Source organism: Primulina tabacum, chromosome 6, assembly GCF_025594145.1.
Source record: "Primulina tabacum isolate GXHZ01 chromosome 6, ASM2559414v2, whole genome shotgun sequence".
Taxonomy (NCBI): domain Eukaryota; kingdom Viridiplantae; phylum Streptophyta; class Magnoliopsida; order Lamiales; family Gesneriaceae; genus Primulina; species Primulina tabacum.
Window position 1 is genome coordinate 33,889,300 of NC_134555.1, and position 5,977 is coordinate 33,895,276.

The following is a 5,977-nucleotide window of genomic DNA, read 5'->3' on the forward strand; positions in this document are numbered from 1 at the left end:
GCACCCACATTCATCATGACCCACCAGCAGTTGCCTTCACTGAGTCTTCTTTGCTCTTAGAGGTCTTCAGTTTTTATACGGGTAAAAAGCTACCATGTGTATTGGAATTTTTTTAAGCGAAGAACTCTTACCCCCACTGTCGCGCTTTGAGTCATAAAAATCCCCAGCATGAATCTTGAACTCTATTTATCTCGGCTGAAGCAGAAACTAACCTCCTGTCACCAATCTCTGCCCTTTCCTCCCCCGAGGATTGAAAAGGAACCATTTGCAGCTGCTCAATAGAGGGGCTTTTCCGCAAGGATAGGTCTTGATTTACACATAGGCCTTCTCTAAAGGATCAGGACCATCAGAGAGTAATGGTTGGCATTGGGTCGTCGATCTCTTTCTGCCTACGGGCCTCTTCATTAACCTGAACAGGACCTGCATTTCCTTGCGGTGAATAGCATGACTGGTTGGGACCGGAGTACTGTTAGCAATAATTGACCGGTTCAACCCCTAATCAGCGCCAGTAAGAGACTGAGGGCGAGTCGCTTGTGCCCCTTTCCCCTATCGGGTCTACATCCACCGGAATCTCAATGATATTGGATGCTTCTTGCTACGCCCCTTGTTTGGGTAAGCTTCAATCCCTTTTGTGCATTTCACAAGCTTTATCAGAGTGTCAAAAGACCTTGCACCCCATGCAATGGGGAGGACGCCATTCATAGCAAACCTCTTGCTAAAACTCTTTTCCATTATCCCGCAGTATCTTCACCGAATCCACTAATCTGGATTCTGCACCTATCATTCCTCACACCCTTTAGAGATATTGACCCTTTCTTGAGGAGTGTCTGTTCGTCCATGTAAAGAGGGTAGCCAACCAAGCTTTCAATGCTGCTTAACTCATCATCACACCAGTGTTCCCCACCCAGCCCAGAGAATCTTATCAATTTCGGGATCTCTTGGAGGGGATCCTTCTATTTGTGAATCCCAACGACTTTTATTTGATGATAAGGGGTCTACCACCAACAAACCAAGGGCCCGAGTTTAGGACCCGGTCTCTCTCCCCCACCGACTGGAACCTTATTGTGAAAAAGCCTTTGGAGTGAGTAAAAGCTCCATGGCTGCCAGACACGAAGCAATCTTTCTGTCAAGGCCTTCAAATCTGGCCTGCCGCCCATCACATATGCGATAATGATAATGGAAATGGAACATTCCCTTGAGTTCTTATGAATGTTGGCCTCCTTGCTAACAGCATACTTAACCCCTATATAGTAGGGGGGGACGAACTTAAGCTTATCTTTATTTAGCAGTAATGGAATGGGACAGTCATCCGAAAACGAGAAATTGGAGGCTATAAAAGAAAGTCTAAATTTCAGGATCTTCCGTTGCTTTCAAAAGGGTAAGTCACTTCTTGCACAGATTATCCGCTACGCTCCTGATTGCTTGACTTTGCCTCTTTTACTCGCTACGCCCTATGCCTTAGCTTAAGTGCTTAACCCGGCGACGATCCGGGTAGGCGAGTAAATCGATGCCTTTAAAAATATACAATTTATAGCATATAGGATTCAGACTAGGTGGTTGTAATCGACCTGTCGGGAAACTAGAAACTCTCCCCCGGGCTCAATGTAGTTGAAATCTCTATTGGGCGAGGTCTCTCGAGCCTCTTGTTGATCGGGAACCTATCTTGCACCTTCGGAATAGACTGGACGCGGTAGACCCTCCGAACCTCCCTTTTCTCGCAGCCCAACACGACTTTGACTTCATTGTCTGTTTGAACTCCTTCCGTACCTGTTCGTTCAGCCGTGAACCACTTGGCTTCTGTGGCGAGAACATTTCCCACCCCACTCTGTAGAGAGAGCTTTTTTCCCTCTTCTTCGGGCTCTCTTTAGTTTGGCCGGTCTTCGGTTAACACCGTCGATCAGGAATGAGGTCGTCGATCTCCAACTCAACCTCAGGTTCAGCCGCCTCATCCAAGATGGAGGGCTCTTTCAATCTCAGCTGATCAACATTGAGGGGTGGCGGGCAGTTCTAGTTTGAATGCATTCTCCCTGACCTTCTCTTGCAGAGTGAATGGTCCCGCAATGGTTTAAGCTTGCGGTTGGTACCCTTCCTTAGGCAACTTTAACCACAGTCGATCTCCCACCTGGAACTTATGATCGGTTCCGTCTCGGTCGTGCCTTTGCTTCTGTTGCCTCTGCGTTTTCTCCAGAGTATCAGAAACCCGCCCATGGTACCGCCGTTCTCCAGGAAACTAGCGGCTCGCAGCTATTCAGCCGCTTCTCTAGGAGATAGGTGATGTGCCGCTGACTGGGTTCAGGACACAACCATCGTCCGAACCGTCTGCTACCAAGTTTTTCAGACACATCTGAAATTGCGTTAAAATCACCCGAAACCATCCATGGACCTTGTATGTCTTAGGACAGTAATTGAAGTTTTTCCCAAAGAAGCCGTCTCTCCTGAATGGAGCACTTTGCATAAACAATGGTAAGCCTTACCAGATCAGAATTAAGGAAGCTGATGTCGACTGTGATACACTGTTCAAACGCGTCGACAAGCACTAGATTCACTTCATGATTCCAACAGAGCAGAGCCATTGTCATCTGCCTCTTGATTTGCCAATGAAAAGTGGAAACCAATTCTGTTGGAGAATTTCTGAAGCTTATTAGCATGGTGAAGAGGTTCAAGAATAGCAATCAATGATTTATTATACATCTTTACAAGCTTGGCAACGGCAACCCTCCTTCTTGATTTGATGTTGCCTATGCCTCTGAAATTACACAAGAGTGTATTATTCATAGCTAACAATGGAAGATGAGAAGAACGAGCCAACGCTCTAGTAACCCTTCTGGAGCTCTTCAAGTTCGATTCTTGTACTTTGACAGATGTATATGGCTGCTCCTTGTAGGATTCAGAAGCTTTAGATTTCTGGGCACAGTCAGTGTTCTTGAATATCGAAGCTGTAGATAACACTTGAGAGAATTCCTTACACATGGTAAAAAATTCCTGCAAAGAAGTGTTTGCTTCTCTCATAGGTTCAGAGTCCGATAAGTCTCCCTTAGTCTGCTGAGCAGCTTGTTCCTTTGGAACGTTAGCATCATCTTTGGATTTCAGTCAAACAAGGGATATATTAGACTCCATCTTGTTTATGAGTTCATGATCAGGCTGAGAGATAATTGGAAAAATAGCCTTAATACCATAATTAGAAAAATGGGAATTGTTAGCAGCCAGAGATGAGTAAAAGGCATCTACTATTACCTGATGAGAAGAAGAAACGCTTAACTGAGAATCATGAGAAGCAGTACTGGTTGAAGGATCGGCAGAAATCTGTATGTGCTGAGAAGTGTCTTTATTAAAAGAAAAAAGATTATGCTCCGTCTGATTGTAGGCAGTATTGTTTGGAAGATTATATGTATTATCAAAAGATGATTGGATGGTCTTGCCCGTTGGCCTTTCGGCCTTGCCTGAGGTACGTTGTTCTTATTTGTGACACCCATATGGTTTGTGTCTGACCTAGCATAGTGCTTTTCTTGCCATTGTTCATTCTTCTTTGAAGCCGCAAAATGATAGTGAGGCAGCAAGGATCCCTCAGTGGCAGCAGGCCATGTCTGAGGAATTGCCATGCAGAAGACGTCGTTCATTACCTTATCAGATAGAGAGGGGTTCAAACCTCTTCCTGACGGAAATACCACTATTGAGGGAAATTCAGACTCACTTGGTATCGATTCTGATAAAACTTTTGCCCCACTGGCAAAGGCGACTTTTGTACGGGCTCTGATTGCAGTTGCCACGGTGAGAAAGTAGCCTTCGTTCCAATGAGATGTGGGGAATGCTTTTCTGAAAGGAAAACTAAATGAGGAGGTTTACCCGGGGTGATCAGTTTCTTAACATCTAGTTAGTCGACTCAGGAAGGCGTTGTATGGACTAAAACAAGCAAACTCCGACCCGAAAGCAATTCTTGAAAGCCTACTTTCTTTGTAAACACCTTTAGATTCCGAATCATGCCACGGCTTACCCCTGATTCTAGGACAAAATAAATGGACTAAGGGAGGCTTCCTTTTACTTCGATCGGCCTATTTACTCAGCTAGGGAATAAGACTAACCTAATTTACCTATTCACTGAACCCAAGACGATAGTATTTGCTACCAGTATCGAATAGAACTAGGTACGTTGTAACTCGACACAAAGTAAATCGAAACCGCATCATGTGCTACATAGCAAATCGAGGCACAAGGGCACGAGTCATAGGTACCAACGAAAACTGAAACCTAAAGACCGAACCGAACTAAGAGCAGTCCTTTCCTATTTCCCATCCCTTCGTCCCATCCAAGAAAGAAATTAAGGTATAATATTTACCCAAAGGTAAAGGCTAACAACACTAGTTTCCTCGGATCACAGAACTAGCGTGAAAAGAGTCCTAGTCCACCAAAGCATGCGGATCAAAAATGGCAAAGACCGAATCTTCTCTAACTCTAAGAGCGGATTGGCCGACTTCAAAGCATTAAGAAGGAGTTGGAAGTTAACAAGGCTCGAGAGACCTCGGCTCTGGTTCAATCCTTTCATACCTCGATGAAACTGTGCCTGTGAAAGAGAAGTCGAAACCACAGAATAAGTAGTAATGAGGAGTTATGTTTCCTGCTTTCTTCTCACCTGTGCTATCAATAAGAAGGAGCCATTTTCGTGGTAGGCTAAGCCCTTGATATAGCTTAGTTCACTAGTCTCAGCCCAGTACCAATTCAAAGGGGAGGGCCCCCAAACCAAATGAAAGGCCGGTGTTAGCAAGAAGGGCTTGGTTGCAAGAGGGAGCTCTTTGACATCGTTAGTGAAGCTAGTACCCTAAGTTTACAGCAAAAAATCCTTCTCACTTCACTCCGTTTGCCCTAACCTAAGGCAAGTGGGGAATCAAATCCTATAAGAATAGGCATAGAATGCTGCTATTGAATGCGCTCTTGGTGGTGAATGAATAAACAGTCTTGTCCTATCTTTAGTGATGTTCTAAATTGAATCAGCTGCAAATGAGCTATACAGCACGACTTACTTTATCCAATTCTTAAACTTAAACTCAGTTGCCTATCTGATCCTTGGTCTAATTGGGCCTTTCTCTATAGCTCGAATCGAATAGTAGGACTACCCCTTCCCTTGGTCCGTCCCTAAGTTACCTTACTTTATTTACTTGTAGCTAAAGTAAGCCAACAAACTATACGCTCTTCCTTCGCCTTCGGGTTCTTACTCATAGTTGAAAGACTCCCAACATCCACCAGCAAGCAGCACCGGAGTGAATCGTAACCTTTCGATCTGTTTATAAGGGGTCAGGACTCGTTAAGCGACGAGACGTAGCTAATGCTGTTTGATCACCGTCACGAGATTTGTTAGCAGCTACTATAGCTAATCAATATCCTGCTTTCATTCCGTTTGATTGAAGACTGGAATCAACATGCGATCTGAGAGCGGATCTAGGAATCCCCTGGTAGTGGTAGTTGGGTTGGTGAAATCCGATAATCGATTGGCTTTAGAAAGGCTTTTCCCAACCTAGACATTGTAACTGAAAGTCCTGCCTATTTGTAGGCTTAGGGTAGTCCTCGACAACCTTTTTCTTTTACTGTCTTGGGAATGACCCGTAGGCTATGGATCCCACTAATGGAATTGGGCTATAACCATATTTCCATGGTCTAGGTTCAAGGGCAATACCGATTGAGGCTTGGAGTAGATAAGGCTTCATGGACCCAATTTATAGGGCTTTGTTGGACAGACTCGCTAGTGTCCCAGGGATTGACCGGTGACACTACTAACTTAATTGACCTAATATATGTATTTTTCCACTACCAAATGGAGGAAAGGACTCCATCCCGATAATTAGCTTTGAAAGACCAACGTATAGTTGATCTCTTTGGCCAGGTGAGGTTATTTAATTTCCTTACAACCCAGCGAGAATAGCAGGAATGCAATGAAGCCGAGAAGCTAAGCTTGACCTACAGCGTTCGGAGACCAGGAACAAAGCTC